The 16,248-nt window shown below is 36.5% G+C and overlaps 1 protein-coding gene across 4 annotated transcripts in view; it reads left to right on the top strand.

Annotated features, from left to right (window-relative positions):
• Window positions 1-1,495: 1,495 nt before the first annotated feature.
• The window catches only part of CAMK4 (calcium/calmodulin dependent protein kinase IV), a 235,822-nt gene continuing 221,069 nt past the window's right edge, over window positions 1,496-16,248 (top strand). Inside the window, exons 1-2 of one of the 4 annotated variants that reach the window (XM_070571306.1) lie at window positions 1,505-1,542; window positions 15,830-15,971. The gene's annotated coding sequence lies outside the window, so the exon portion shown is untranslated. Of the gene's footprint in view, window positions 1,737-15,829; window positions 15,972-16,248 lie in introns of all 4 variants that reach the window. The other 3 variants (XM_070571307.1, XM_008518812.2, XM_070571305.1) reach the window with 3 other exon arrangements.

Here is a 16,248-nt window from a genome sequence, read left to right as displayed (position 1 = left end):
AAGTATACTTTAATGCTGTGACTAAACGTCCTTAAGTGTTCTTATTATTTTGTTGTTGATGTTGATGTTAAATGTGTGGCCTGTTCCCATCAGAAGTTCTTACTCCTTAGCGCTACCTTTTTGCTGGGAGCCATGAGCTCTGCTTGCTCTCCTTCCATCAGGCAATGGATCCTTTTGGGTACTGGTTTTTATTACCTTCAGGACTCGAGTTGACCTAGTTGGGTACTACAACAGCAACATAACCAAAAATGGTGGGAGACCTGGCATTATATACTCTTGAGAGTTCGTGATAAACCAGCATGGCGCCTTCCTAAAGAAACCTCTTTCCTTTCCATTCTCAGCTACAGAATTAGTGTCAGGTTGAAGACAAAGAAAGTCAACATTTTTTGACCATATTATGTTTCAGGTCCTATTCTAAGTAATTTACAAAAATTAAATATTTCTGTTATAACAACCTTTTGATCAACACACTGTTATCTCCATTTTATGAAAGAGGAGTTAAGACACTTGTCCAAGCTTTCACTACCTAGGAAGCAATGGATCCAGGACTTAAATCCAGGCAGTCTTTGTCCATAGCAAGGGAATATGCTATTCTGCCCACAAAAGCATTCATCACGTGTATATCCCTAATAGCTATAGCAGGAACAAGTTGACCAGTAGTCCTCTGGCGGGGACAAGGCTCTCCAGAGGCCGAAATCTCACTAGAAATCTCAGGGCTCAGATCCTTGCTTGAGGCCTCTCCACTGACAGTTTTCACACACTGTTGACCAAAGGAAGAAAATGTTCTGTACCCCATTACTCCTTCAGAACCCAGATATGGCTGAAGTCTTTGCACACACCCACCTACAAACCCTTCTTCCCTGACAGCCATCATCCAGCTCAGGAGAAGGGATGGTTGGAAGCTCGAGCAGAGTTTGAATAGGCTGGAGGTAGGAAGATGCATTAATGTTGTACCATCCTCTGAATGTAACCTGCTTGAGGGTAGTGACTGTTTCCATTGACCATTGCATTCTCAAAATCCTGTGCATTATAGGGAGTGTAGAAGTACCTCAATAAATATTTACTGAATGGAATTATAATAGACCTTAACCATCTGAAAGTTATCACCCTAAAGTAATATATAAGGCCTAGAACTCCATCCCCAAATTCTAACCCCAGGCCAATCTTCCTCCCAGTTTTTAGAAAGCTGTCTCTGAGGTGGCTATCCTCTTAGAATAAGGAAGGGTAATCCTCTCTTCATTCTTTGGTTATGAGTTTGTAACAGTAAAAAAAGGTAAGACTTTAAATTGTTATAGAGCAAATGAATGAATAAATACCCAGTGTGTGGAAGAAGTCTAGAAAACCCTGTGTGTGTGTGTGTGTGTGTGTGTGTATGTGTGTGTGTGTATGTGTGATGATTAGGAGGAAAAGAAGAGAAAGATCAAGCTGATGAAAAGTTAATATGGAAACCAAGGTCCACAGAGAAGAAGAAAGAAATGTTGCTTAGCAACTGGAAGTTTTAGGAAGGAAAATTCTAAATTCCAATGGGGGAAACTGTGGAAGGTAGGTAAATAAGTATCAAAAGTGAAGGGTTTTGAGATTTTGGGGAGGGGGAAGTTTCCCACCTTCCCCTCTTAAGTTTTTGTGGCTGGACTAATAATTGACACAAGACCAGATTAACAGGAGAAAAACCAACCTAATACATGCACACAGGAGATCATGAAAAAAAAATGATGCTTAGAGAGTAAACAAAGCAGGCAAGCTTTATGTCTTTTTATACAAAGAAACAATAAGTTTGTGAGGATTTGACAGGGCAAAGAACTTAGGTTTGGGTGCTTAATAGGTAAGGAATTTAAGCAGAGTTTGGGTTTGGGGTAGTAAATGAGTAAAGAAGTAACAAGGTTTGTTTATACAGACTTCTCGGCCCTGAATTCCCCATCTCTGTTGAAAAGGATGTAGGGAGAGTACCTTTCACATGGGAGATTTATTTTTCTGCTTTAGGGGGAAAGTGGAGGGAAAGTGTCTTTGCACCAGATGCTTCTCAAGAAATTTTAATTCAAAATAATCAATATGCCATTGTGGGATATTTTGGGGTGGTCTGCTCTAGGCCCCAACAGAGATGATTGTTATGGTGAATAATTTGCTTTGAGAAATATGCTCCTTCTTTTCCTCTGCATCCATTGAAAATTTGGCCCTGTCTCAAAGCACAACTAATAAACAGTCAAAATAAATGTAGTGGCCAAACCAGGGCCAGTTTGTCCATTACAAACAGATTTGGCAAGAGATCAAAAAGGAAAATTCTTTGCAACTTCACTGTTCTAATCATTTTGTCTTTTTAATTAAACCACTAATGCCTGAATATATTCTTACTGTAAAATATGTTTAAAAAACAGAAGTACTAAGAGCAAACCCTGAAATGACCCCTGTAGGATGTGCTTCTCCTACTTTCCTTTCCCAATTGGTCCCGCTGTCAAGAGTCTGATATGCATCATTTTGTCCCTTCCCATGTGTTTACATATGTTTTTATATAAAACATCAGATGGGAAGGGAGGAGGGCAAAAGGGGTGATTCACACGTGTATGGTGATGGATTGCAATTAGTCTTTGGATGGCGGACGTGATGTAATCTACTCAGAAATCGAAATATGATGTAAACCTGAAATTTACATAATGTTATAAACCAATGTTACCTCCATTTAAAAAAATTAGGAAGCAAATGTATATATTTCTTAATATTTAACACAAAGGGGATCAAAACCTACTACTTGAAGGTATAAAAAGTATCATTGGAAAACTTTTCATATAATATATATAGGTATAAGTCATTCTTTTTTACATGCTATACATCATATGCCACTCACAATGTCCCGAGTGATGGGCATTTCAGTGTTTCCAGTTTTACACTAATACACACAATAAAGTTATGAATAGCCTTGAATATATCATTGGGCACTTGACAAAGTATTTCTTGAAATTGTAATGCTAGAAGCAGAATTGCAAGCCCAAAGGAATTTAAAATTTAAAATATACTTCCTAATTGCCTTCCCAAAAGACTTCAAAAAAGACTTCTATCTACTGTATCTGACTGTGCCAATTTCCTCATATCTTTCCCAAATTTAACAATTTATGTCATCTGATAAGTAAAAAATCACACATGCACGCGCATGTACACACACACACACACACACTCACACCATTGCCAGTGAGAATGACTATCTTTCATGTTTATCAGCCATTTTGTTTCTCTTTTTGAGAACTGCCATCTGGCATCCTTTACTCATCTTAGTGTTGAGTTGTTTGCCTTTTCCTAAATTATTTATAGCAGTCTTTATACATTCTGGTTATTAATACCTTGTCTGCTAAATGTGTTGCGGTAATTTATCTCTGCCATGCGTATTTTATCTTTTTCAGGGTTTTTTTCTCCAATTATGCAGAAGTTTTAAAGTTTTTTAGGAAAGATCTGTCACATATATTTGATGGTTTCTGGGTAGGGCTCTCACTTGAGAGGACTTTTGCTACCCCAAGGCTTAAAACTATTCTCTATTTTCCTCTAACACATTTATGTTTTCACTTAATGTTCAGTGCTTTAAACCATCTGCAATTTGTTTTAGTAAATAATATGAGGGATAGGTAGTATCTTGCTTTACTTTTGTCATATAATAGCTACTTTCCTACAATTTAATAAATATACAATCTTTTCCCACTGATTAAAAGGCCAAGTTAGTTATAAATGTCTTACATATATATGAATCTGCTTCTGCTTATGTACCCTATTCAATTTTATTGACTTATTTCTTTATTCCCAAACTCTCCACATTTAATTAGTATAAGCCTCATAACGTGTATTCATATCTATTTAGAAGTCCTGCTCATTGATAATCTTTTTCAGATGTTTTTGGCTCTTCTGGGGCATCTTTTCTTTCATATGAAAGAAGAGATTAGATAGATAAACAGATAGATATAGATATAGATATAGTCTTGTGATTTTGTTTTCTATATATATATATATATATATATATATACATATTTTGTGTGTGTGTGAGGAAGATTGGCCCTGAGCTAACATCTGTTGCCAATCTTCCTCTTTTTGCTTGAGGAAGATTGTCACTGAGCTAACATCAATACCAATCTTCCTCCATTTTATGTGGGATGCCACCACAGCATGGCCTGATGAGCAGCCCAGGTTTATGCCCAGGATCCAAACCCAGGAACCCTGGGCCACCGAAGCCAAGCACACGAACTTAACCACTATGCCACCAGGCTGGCCCCAAGACATTTTATATATTTTTACTGAGCTCTATTTTCTCGCTGGTTACTGCTTATACAAAGAAATGTGCCAGTTTTCTCTGTTTCTCATATTGATGCCTCTCATTTCTTTCTCCCTGGTCTTTATTACACTGAGTTTTGCCAGAGCAGCTATCCTTTTCTTGTGTCTTTAGTCAGAATTCTTCTCATATTTTGTCATGAACTGTGGTGTTTTCTGTAGATTTCATATAAACACTCCTTATTAGATTGAGGCTGTTTTCCCTTAGTTTCTACTTGCTAATTTTTTGAATCATTGAAGAGCTGAATATAGTCAAATGGATTTTTTCCTTGGTCTGCTAATAATGATTTATACATTTATTTTCTAAAATTTAACCAGGTATTCTGGAAAATCGTTGGTTAGACTCTTCTTTAGAAGCGTACATTTCAAGATTTTTCCTTTCTCTTTCCTGCCAAAGAACAGAGAGGAACTTGGCTGTTTAACCAGTGTGAATAGGGTAATGGAGTAATAGCTGGTTACAATCACTGCCAATCACAGCTGCACCAGGAGAGGTTAGACAGAGATCTATCTGCCTCACATAAAGTGGGGAAACAAGGAGTCAGTATCAGTTTGGATACATGAAAAAAAGAAACAGAATCTCATAGACAAAAGCCTGAAAGCAGTGTGACATCTGAATTTTGTGTAACATAGAATCGGCTATAGAATAAGTGGTGGTCTAGTGGTTAAGATTTGGTGCTCTCACTGCCACAGCCTGGGTTCCTTTCCCAGTCAGGGAACCACACCACCCATCTGTCAGTCGTCATACTGTGGTGGTTGCTTGCTGCTGTGATGCTGAAAGCTATGCCACTGGTATTTCAAACACCAGCAGTCACCCATGGCGGATAGGTTTCATCAGAGCTTCCAGACTAGACAGACTAGGAATAAGGACCTGGCCACCCACTTCCAAAAAATTGGCCGTGAAAACCCTATGAGTAGCAGCGAGCATTGTCTGATATAGTGCTGGAAGTGAGACAATGGTGCCGAAGGACTGGGCACGTTCCCCTCTGTTGTACACAGGGTCACTGGGAGTCGGAATTGACTTCACAGCACTAAGGACAGCATAGACTAAGTGGTTAATGGAGTAATACTCTATTTCTAAATCTCTCAATGTACTGAAATTTACGCCACTTTATTTAGCTGCAGTGGTATGTTCCTAGCGAAGAGATCTCCACAAAACCCATAAAAATACCCCATGAGTTCAGCAATGAAGATTCAGCGAGCCCAGAGAGCACCACATCACCCCCCAACCCCGCCATCAAGTTAGGCTTTTCTTACCCCATTACACACCCTTATGCCATCTCTGACCCTGCTTAACTTCAGCCCTGGAGGGGCCCAATGTCACAGCTGAAAGTGCGGGTGTGGGTAAGGAGATGCTGATAAAGCAAGGACAGAAGTCTCCACACACACCCTCCCTACTCGCTGCCAAGTCTCAGCCTGAAATGAACCTGAGCTGGGGAGCAGAGAAGTGAAGTATTAAATCAAATCCTATTGTAGACTATTCCACTAGAATGGACATTTTTAATTATCTGAATAGGACCAAAATTGTTATTAGAAGTGACTGGAGGATTTTTTTTTTTTTTTTTACTGTTTAAGAGCGACCAGAAAAACTATGACCTTTTCTCAATATTTTATCCAAGGAGAGAGGAATAAGACTGTAGAATGGATTTTAAAAGATAGTGAAAAATAAATAAATTTGCATTATGTTTGCATCCTATCAATTTCTGCTAGTTCAGCACACCAATTACATAATCTTAACTCGTTTATTTTTAGTCTTTGTTATTTACTAATACATGCATTTAAAATTATGAATATTTCTCTGAGTACTATTTTGACTACATTTCACGGATTATTATAATTAGTGCTTTCATGTTCATTCATTATAAGGGATATAAATTATAATTTGTAATTTCAATTTTCGTTTCATCTGAAGGGTGTTTAAAAATTTCTAAGTGCATGCTTCTTTTGCTATTTTTTGCTGTTAGTTTCTAATTTTACTGCAATTGGTAAGAAAACTTGTCCTGTATGATTTCTAGCTTTGAATATTGGAGGTTTTCTTTATGGCTCGATACATAGATTTCTACCAGGGGCTTAAATACAATATCAAGGGAGCAGTTCCCATGCCCATAAAATCTCCCATATGCAATTTTACGTTCTGACTCCCTTGATTCAAAAACCTCAGGATCCCAATTCATGCCAGTACATGTTGGCTAGGTCCTGCAGCTCCTTCAGAGTCTAGTCCCTTCCTCACATAGCAGGCCCAGCACATCCCTGATGTGTTACATTAGGTTGTGACTGGACCTTATTACTGGCCTGGAGACCAGGAGGGATGGTGGGGGCATAGAGGCAAAGTAGGATGCGTACTGTTTTGCAAGACAGAGGCCTTTGTGTCATCTCTAAGCAAAGGTATAACAGCCTTTAGTAAGGAGAGCTGGGCCACTTCTACAGGCCCAGATGGTTCAGGGAAACCTGAGGTTTCCAGTTTCTCTAGTGCATCAGCTAAAGATAGTTCCATCCAAAGCCTCAGGGTCCCATTCCTCCTGATAATGGCCCTGAGCTTTGTATAGCAGACTTTCCAGGATTGGGAATTCAGCTTTTTCTGCACCTAGCTATCTTTATAATTAAGTCCTGTTGCTGATTCACAACTCTTTCTGCTGTCCTGCTGCAGCAGATGAGAGACGCTTCAGCTGCCAAGGCTTTCTCACTTTGCCTTAAATTGGTGATTAGTCATCCTTGGCCTTTTACGTTCTTTCTCCAATGCCTAGTTGCACTCAACAAAATCCATCTGATTTTGTTGTCCTGATAATTATGACTTTCTCCAAATCTTTCAAAGAATTTGACACATTGCACCCATCAGTACTTTTCTTTCTACTGTGATCCCATCTCACTTCACCACTAGTGAAATTTTAACAATTATACTATGTGGTAGCTAGTAGCCTAAGATGGCCCCAATTTCACCACATCCTACATACATATGTCACACATCCTATTTCCTCTCCCCTTGAATCTGGCTTATGCTTGTGATTGCTTTGATCAATAAAGTATAGTATAAGTGATGCTCTTGGCCTAGCCCTTAACTGACCTAGAAGTTTCCACATCCTCGCTTTTAGAACACGTTCTTGGGATGTTCCCTCTTGGAACCCAGCTACCACGCTGTGAAAGCCCCACTTGTAGGCACTCTAGTGGCCAGTCCCAGGTGACCTTGCAATTGAAGCCAGCATCAGCTTCCAATCATGTGAATAAACTCAGTTAAGTTCCTGGACGACTGCAGCCTCAGCTGACCTCACTGAAGCGGGAGAACTGCCCAACTGAGCCCACAGAATCATAAGAAATAATAAAATAGTTATTTTAAGCCACTAAGCTTTGGAAGCTTTGGAATTATTTGTCAGGCAAGAATATGTAATCAGAATATGTTGCCACAGTATGCCAGGAGCTACCATACTCCATTCTCTACCAATAATGTGATCTTCATTGTTAGCCAGCTGGTGAGTGATTCAGCTCCAAAATTTCCTCCTTAAATTCTACTTCCGTGGACCACTTGGCACCAACTATCTGAAATCAGTTCCCCTTAGAAATATGTGTTGAGATAGAGAAGACAGAGATGTGTAAACACAAAATTTATTGGGCAGCAATCAGGAACAATGCCTATGAGAGGGAGTAACGGAAGGATTGGGCAGAAGGAAAGGTTGAATTGTGACACATTTGTCTCAGAGGTCTCAGCTAGTCTCACGGGAGCTCTGGAGATGGGTTGAACCTTCGGAATTGTCCTGAATTGAGGCAGGGAGACTGGAGTAACTGGATGCAAGCTGCCCTCAGGGAGGGGTCTAACTTTGAGTGAGGCATCCTTGACAGTGCACCACAGCATCCCCTATACTGCCATTTTAAATATTTTATAGTACTGTTTGTTTCTTTTTTACCCCTCTGCCTTTTGTCCATCAAACCTTCTTTGTCCTATTCTTCCCCCTACCTTGTTGTTTGAAAGCTGTAAACACTTTCTATTCTTCTCATTTTTATCTTTACAGTTTTAAATGTGTATTTAACCTTCTAACTGTCTATCAATGTCCACATTTAATCAGAATATCTCTTCTTTGCCTGGAAGGGCTGAGATTTGTAGTCTACTTGTATTTGTTTTCTGCTCCTGACCTCTCTCTTCTGCTGCCTCTCACACACTTCTGGACTGAGATGTTAAATAAATCCACATTATTATATTGTGCACTAATAATTTTTAAAACTTTAGGTTTTTTTTCATTTAGTATTCTTTCTTGTATTCTATGTTGCTTACTTTCTTGCACATATTAAAGGTTTCATTGCAGTCATCCTACAGTGATTATTTCTGGGAGGATGAATGGGTGATAGATTTTCTGAGTCCCTAAATATTTGAAAATGCTTGTTATTTTGTTTCACTTGAAGTGCTAGTTAGCTTGGCCATAACATATACGTTCAAAATCTGTTTTTTCTTTGAACTTTGAAGTGATTTCTTCACTGTCTTCCTACGTCAAGTGTTGTGCATGAGAAGTGTGATGAAATTCTATTGTTTCTTTGCGGGTAACCTGGTTATTCTTTCCTGAAATGTCAGTGTTCTTAAATAGCACTAAGACATATCTCCATGTGGGTTGTTTTATCTTCACTTTTTTCTTCCAGAATTTCAAATAAATGGAATCGCACAATACATACACTTTTGGGTCTGACTTCTTTCATTCAACTTAATGTTTTTGAGACTCACCCATGTTTCTGTGTGTATTAGTAGTTTATTCTTTTTACTTATGAATAGTAAAGTTTAAAAAAATTATTTTCTAGTTTTTTGTTGCTAATACATAAAAATACAAATTTTATATTGAATTTTACATATTGACTTTATATTGACTATAAACTCATTAATTCTAAGAATTCATCTATAGATTCTTTGGGATTTTTAGCATAGGCAGTCCTATCATCTGTAAATAATGACAGATTCTTTCTTGTCAATACTTATTCCTTGAGGTTTTTTTTTTTAATCTTGCCTTATTGCTTTGGTTAAGACCTTCTGTGCAATACTGAATAAAAGTAGAAGTGGTGATAGAGAGCATGCTTTCAATTTCATTTCTGATCTCAGAGGGAAATTTCTCAGCATTTCACCAGTAAGTGTGATTTTTGCTGTAGATTCTATTCCTAGTTTGTTAAGTGTCTTTTTATAATTAATGGACTTGACTTTTATCATTTTTTTCTGCATATAGTGAGATGGCCATATCACTTTTCCTCTTTTCTCTGCTAATGTGGGTGAAATATATGTCTGATGTTAAACCAACTTTGAATTCCTGGAATAAACACAACTGGGTCATGATATAGTATAATTTTTAGATATTGCTTTTAAAATTTAGATCATGAATAATATTGGCCTGAAAAATATTTTCCTTGTAATAAACCAACTTATCCTGGCTTCAAAAGGCAAGTCAAGAATTGTTCTCTTCTTTTTATTTTCTGGGATAGTTTGTGTAAGATTGATGTTCTTTCTTTCTTAAAATGTAGAATTTACCAGTGAAGCCATCTGCGTCTGGAGTTTTGTGTATGTGAGCATGAGTGTGTGTGTGTGTGTGTGCGCGTGTGTGAGAGAGAGAAGATTTTCCTAGAGATTTAATTTCTTTGATAGGAATAGAGCTATCCAGATTTTCTGTTTCTTTTTGTGTCAAAGTGGTAAGTCGTGTTTTTCCAGGAATTTATTCATTTTATTCAAATTTTCATATCCTCTTAAGACTTTTTAAATATGTATCAAATTTGTGGTAATTTCCCAAGCTTTAATCCTGATATTTGTTACTTGTGTCTCTTCTCATTCTATCAATCATCTGTCCAGGAATTCATCAATTTCAGTGGCCTTTTTAATGAACTAATTTTGGTCTTTCTGAGTATCTCTATGGTATATTTTCTATTTCATTAATTTCCCTTCTTATCTTTTTAGCTTATTTCCTCTTTTTGCATGTAATTTCTTTTTTTTTCCCCTGATTTCTTGAGACGAGTGCTAAGATCATTGCATTTCAAACCCAGAAAATGTTAGGACAGATGAACAAGGCAAGAGAAGCCAGATCATCTAGCTAAAGAAAAGAACTCTGCAATTATTTGGAAATCTGAGAAATTTAGATGATAATGTAGAAAACTCAGAACCTAGGCTGTTCTCTGAGAAGTGGAAATTGAAAATAAAAATAAACAAGGCAGGCTACTAAGCTTTGCAACACTATATAATTTTTTTAAACCCATCTTTACATTAGTTTCTTTAAAAACTAAAGCTGGATAAAAAACAGTACATACTGTAATTCCATTTATGTAAAATCCTAGAAAATTCAAACTTATTTATAGTGTCAGAAAGCAGATCAATGGTTGCTTGGGTTGGAGGATGGCAAGGAGTGGCAAGAAGGAGAGGTTACAAAGGGGCACAAGAATGGAGGTGATGGACATGTTCACTATCTTGATTGTGGTGATGGTTTGGCAGGTATATACATATATATGAAAGCTTGTAAAATTGCACATTTCAAATATTTACAGTTTATTTTATCTCAATTATACTCAGTAAAACTGTTTAGAAAACATATCATTGTAGAAATAACAGGAACAAAAAAGATGTCACTACGTTGTCATCTTCCTTGTCTGACAAGAAGTTTACTGTAATTCTTATCATTTTTTCTCTGTATGTAATGCGTTTTTTTCTCTTGCTGCCTCCAAATTTTCTTTTTGTCTTTTGTTTTCAGCAGATTGAATACAATATGCATAGGTGGTATATTAGTATGTATATACACACATATAGAATACACATACATATATATGTATATAATATTTGATATTTATCCTTGCTGTTCTCTAAGTTTCTTGGATCTGTGGATTGATATCTGTTACTAATTTTGGAAAATTCATAGCTATTATTTCTTCAGTTTTTCCCCCCTGTTCCCTCTTTCTCTTCTTCTGGAATTCTGTTTAGGCATATATTAGACTGTTTAAGACTGTCCCACGGCATTTGAATGCTGTGTTTCAATTTGGGTAATTTCCATTGACCTATCTTCAAGTTCATTGGTTCTTTCCTACACTCTGATATACTACTGATATATCTACTGATGGGTGTGTTGAAGACATTCTTCATTTATGTTACTGTGAGATTTTTTGTTTCCTGAAATTCCATCTGATTCTTTCTTTTAGTTCTCATATCTTTGCTGAAATTTCCCATTGATCTTATATATTTTCACCTTTTCCATTAGAGTTTTTAACATAATAATCATAGTTATTTTTATATCTCTGTCAGATAATTCTAACGTCTCTATCATATTTGAATCTGGTTCAATTTATAGCTTTGTTTTTTAGCAGTATGTTGTTTATTTCTTGCCATTTCATTTGCATCTTGTGTTGGATGGTGGACACTGAGGTAAATAGATCTTATGCCTATAAGTAGGCATGCCTTCCCTTCTGCTTGGCATTTAGTGTGGGAGTTGGAGTTAATCTAGTGAGGAGTTTGGTTGGATTTGCAGTTTATTTATACTATGCTTATCCTCATTGCACGACATGCTTCATATTTCTCTACCAATATCTTTTGCTTAGGGTGGCAGCTGGTTGTCCTGAGCATCTTTCTATTTGTCAGCTTTACCCTCAGCTTTAGGTCTTCCATTTGCACCATGCCACAAAGAAAGTCTGTCTCCACGCGCTTGCAACTCTCTTATCAGTGTTCCACTGTTACTTGTTACATGATGCTTGTTAGCTTGGTGGTGGGGGACTGAAGGGACATTCTCTGTACTCTTAGGTAGGTCCTGTGTCCCTGGGTCTCAGGAATGTGACTTTCATAGAGCTTTTGCCTTTCCACCTTTTATAGTTTTGTGTTCAGGACATAATCCTCCCTCTCCCTTCAGGGAGCTCTCCCAGCTACTGTGAGTTTGCGCTAGTGCCTAAAGGTGACAATGTTTAATCCCCTACCTGCAGATTAAGGCTTTTGTTCCACAGGGGACATAAGGGAGAAGGTCTTGGCTGGTTTTCTCCCCTCCTCACAGTAGCTGCTCTTTTCTTTCTGCAGGTCTGCACATGAGGCATGCTTTTTCAGGACTCTTACCCATCTTTTTTTGTACCCAGTAGAGTCTGGAGAAAAGCCTGCAAGAATGTGTGAACTCTCCTTATATATTTGGCTCCCAGGGGGTTCACATTCTGTTGAGAGCCCACAACATCCTCCAATTTATTAACTCTTCATATCCAATTCTTACTGTTGAGTGGCTGTGTTTGCCTTAGGTAAGCAGCTGTCATCTTTCCTTGTGGACAGCTGTCTCCCCTTAGATTTTAGACCACTTGGTTATCCTCTGACTTCAGGTCTCTATATGGTTCAAGAAAATTTTGGCCTGCATTTTGGGTTTTTGTTGTTGTATTATAAGGCTTGGAGCAATACTCTTTGTAGCTCTCTACATCCTGAGCAGAAATCAGAAGTCTTTTCTCTGTCATTTTCTTATTGATTTCTAAGAATTCTTTATATATTCTAGATGCATATTTTTTGCTAACTATTTGTATTGAGAATATTTACTCCCAGTTTTTGGCTTGTGTTTATACTTAATTGTGTCTCTTGCTATATAGAAGTTTTAAAATTTTATAAATCCCAATTTTTAATTTTTTTCTTTTCTGTTTAAATCTCCTGTGTCCTATCTAAAATATTTATATCTACTGTAAGTTCCTGAAGATATTCTTCAATGTTTTCTTTGAGAAGTGCTACTATAGTTTTAGCTTATGTGCATAAGTTTATGATCCATCTTAAGTTTAATTTTGTTTGTGGTACAAGGAAAAGATTGAGGTTCATTCTCCCCTATATATTTATCTAGTTCTTCTAGAAGCAGTTACTGAAAAGACTTTCTTTTGCCCATCAAATTACTTTGATACTTTTTCAGAAATTAATTGACCACACGTGTATGGTTCTGTTTCTGAACTCTATTCTGTTCCATTGAATTCGAAATTCTGTTTATTGAAATCAGATAGAGTGAGACGACCAACTTTGTTCTTTTTCAGGATCGTTTTGTATGCTAGGTATTTTGTATTTCTTTACACATTTTAGAATAAACTTTTCAATTTCTACAAAGTCTACTAGAATTAGCATATATATCAGTTAGGGGAGAATTGACATGTTAACAATATCGAGCTTTCCAATCAATGAACATGGTGTATCTTTCCATTTACTTGCATCTTATTTTGATTTCTCTTGGCAATAGTTGGTAGTTTTTCCTGTGGAAGATTTGAACATCTTCTGTTGAATTGGTTCCTAAGCATTTTATAGTTTTATTCTATTGTAAATGGAATATTTTTATTACATTTTCAATTGTTTCCTGCCAGTATGTGGAAATACAATTGATTATTTTATTTCGATCTTGTACCCGGTGACTTTGTCAAATTCATTTATTAATTTTACAAGTCTAAATCAAAACCTTGAATTTTCTATGTAAAAATCAAGTTATTTATAAATGGCAATAGTTTAACATTTTCCTTTTCAATATTTGTAGACTTTCAATTTTACGTAAGTTAAAGGATTGTCTATGCTGCTATTATAATTTTTAATTGGCTTAGTTGAGATACAATTTGCATACACTAGAATTTATCCATTATTAAAGTATAATTAAAGAGTTTTGACAAATGCTAAAATCATGTAATCACCATCAAAACTTTCTATCGCCCCCAAAATTCCCTCAAACTCATTTTCAATCTTCTACCCTACCGTGGCCCCTGAAAGCCACTGATCTGCATTCTGACAATTTTGCCTTTTCCTGAATATTTTGTAGAAGGAATCATATGCAGTATTTTCTATTATATTTTACCTCTATATATATTACAAACCACAAAATTCAATGTTACGATTTTTGTTTTAAACCACGGTTATCTTTTAAATAAAAGAAGAATAAGAAATATGGCCTTTTCTATTTACACATATATCCCATTTCTGCTCTCTTCATTCTTTTCTGTATATCTTAGTTTCCATTTTGTTTATTTCCCTTTAGCCAAAAAATATTCCTTTAGTATGGAATTCTGGATCTACAGGTTTTTTTCCATTCAGTTAGACATAGCAGGGCCCCTTATGGTTTTGCTTTCTGCAGTTTCAGTTACCTCTGGTCAACTTCAGTCTGAAAATATTAAACGGAAAATTCCAGAAATAAACGATTCATAAGTTTTAAATTGTCCACCATTCTGAGTAGTATGGTGAAATCTCATGCCATCTCTCTCCATCCTGCCCAGGACATGAGTCATCCCTTTGTCCAGTGTATCCATGCTGTATATGCTCCCCTCTTTACCCTACTTAGTCACTTAGTAGCCACTGTTGGTTACCAGATTTTCTGTTGCAGTATTTTACTTAATAATGGCTCCAAAGCACAAAAGTAGTGATGCTGGCAATTCACATATGCCAAAGAGAAGCCATAAAGTGCTTCCTTTAAGTGAAAAGGTGAAAGTTCTTGACTTAACAAGGGAAAAAATAATCGTATGCTGAGATTGCTAAGATCTACAGTAACTTTTATTACAGTATATTGTTAGAATTGTTCCATTTTATTACTAGCCATTGTTGTTAATCTCTTACTTTGCCTAATTTATAAATTAAACTTTATCATAAGTATGTATGAATAGGAAAAAACATAGTCTATATAGGGTTTGATACTATCTGTGATTTCAGGCATCCACTGGGGGTCTTGGAAACTATCTCCCATGGATAAGGGGGGACTACTATAACTCTAGAGATATCATTCCATTGCTTTTGGACCTACATTATTTTGATCTGTCATTGAATTATTACTTCCTTACAATATATAATATACTTCCTTCTCTCTCTGTCTGGGTAGGAGATGCTTTCAAAACTTTTTCTTTATCTGTTGTTTTCAAGCATTTGACTTACATGGACCTAGGTGTGGTTTTATTTCTGTTTGTTTCTGTTGGGGTTTCTGAGATTCTTGAATCTATAAATTGATGTTGTTTACCTAAATTTGAGACATTTCAGCCACTATTTTTTCAAATAAGTTTTCTGCCCCAATCCTTTCTCCTTTTCTCCTGGGACTCCCATTACATGTAAGATATCTTGATATTGTCCTACAATTCACAGAGATGTGTTCAATTTTTTTTGAATATTTTTTCTTTTTCTTTTCTAGATTGGATAATTTCTATAGCTATGTTTTTTATTAGTTTTCTATTGCTGCATAACAAATAACTCCAAATTTTAGTGACTTATAACAGCAATAATCATTTATCTCTCATGGTTTCTATGAATTCAGAATTCTGAATTATCCAAAATTCTGAATCCTTGGGTAGTTTCAGCTCAGGTCTCTCATGAGGTTACACTTAGATATTGTTGATTTCAGTCATTTGAAGGAATTGGGGCTGGGGAATCTACTTCGTTGATGGCTCACTCACATGACTAGCAAGTTGGTTCCTCTCCACATCAGCATCTCCATGGGGTTGCTTGAGTATCCTCAAGTCATGGAAGTTGGCTTCCCTCAGAATGAGCAATCCAAGAGATCAAGGTAGAATCTGCAATGTTTTTATGACCTTGGAAGTCAAACACTTTCACTTCCACCATATTCTATTTGTCACATAGGCCAACCTTAATTCAAGGCAGTAGTTGAACTGAGACGGGCATAAATACAAGAAGGTGAAGATCAGTGGGGATTATCATACCACAGTCTATCTTCAAGTTCGGCCACTCTTTCTTCTGCAATCTGCACTCTTCTGTCAGCCCTGTAAGTATATTTTTTCAAATTTCAGAGAGTTGGCTTGTTCAGTTCTGAAATTTCCAATGGTTTCTTTTGAACCATTTTCAGTTCTCTGATAGGATTACCCATCTGTACACTTATTATGATAATCATTTCCTTTAAGTATTTAAGCCTCTTTATAGTAGCTGTTTTATATGCTTTTCTTGTGAATACCAACCTATGAATCATCTCGGGGTGGTTTCTATTAATTGATTTTTCTTTTGACTGTGGTTTATATTTTCCTACCAGTTCATATATTTAGTAT

The sequence above is a fragment of the Equus przewalskii genome, chromosome 13, assembly GCF_037783145.1.
Source record: "Equus przewalskii isolate Varuska chromosome 13, EquPr2, whole genome shotgun sequence".
Classification (NCBI taxonomy): Eukaryota; Metazoa; Chordata; class Mammalia; order Perissodactyla; family Equidae; genus Equus; species Equus przewalskii.
Note: the sequence above shows the minus strand (reverse complement) of the source record. Positions and strands in the feature narration are given on the sequence as shown.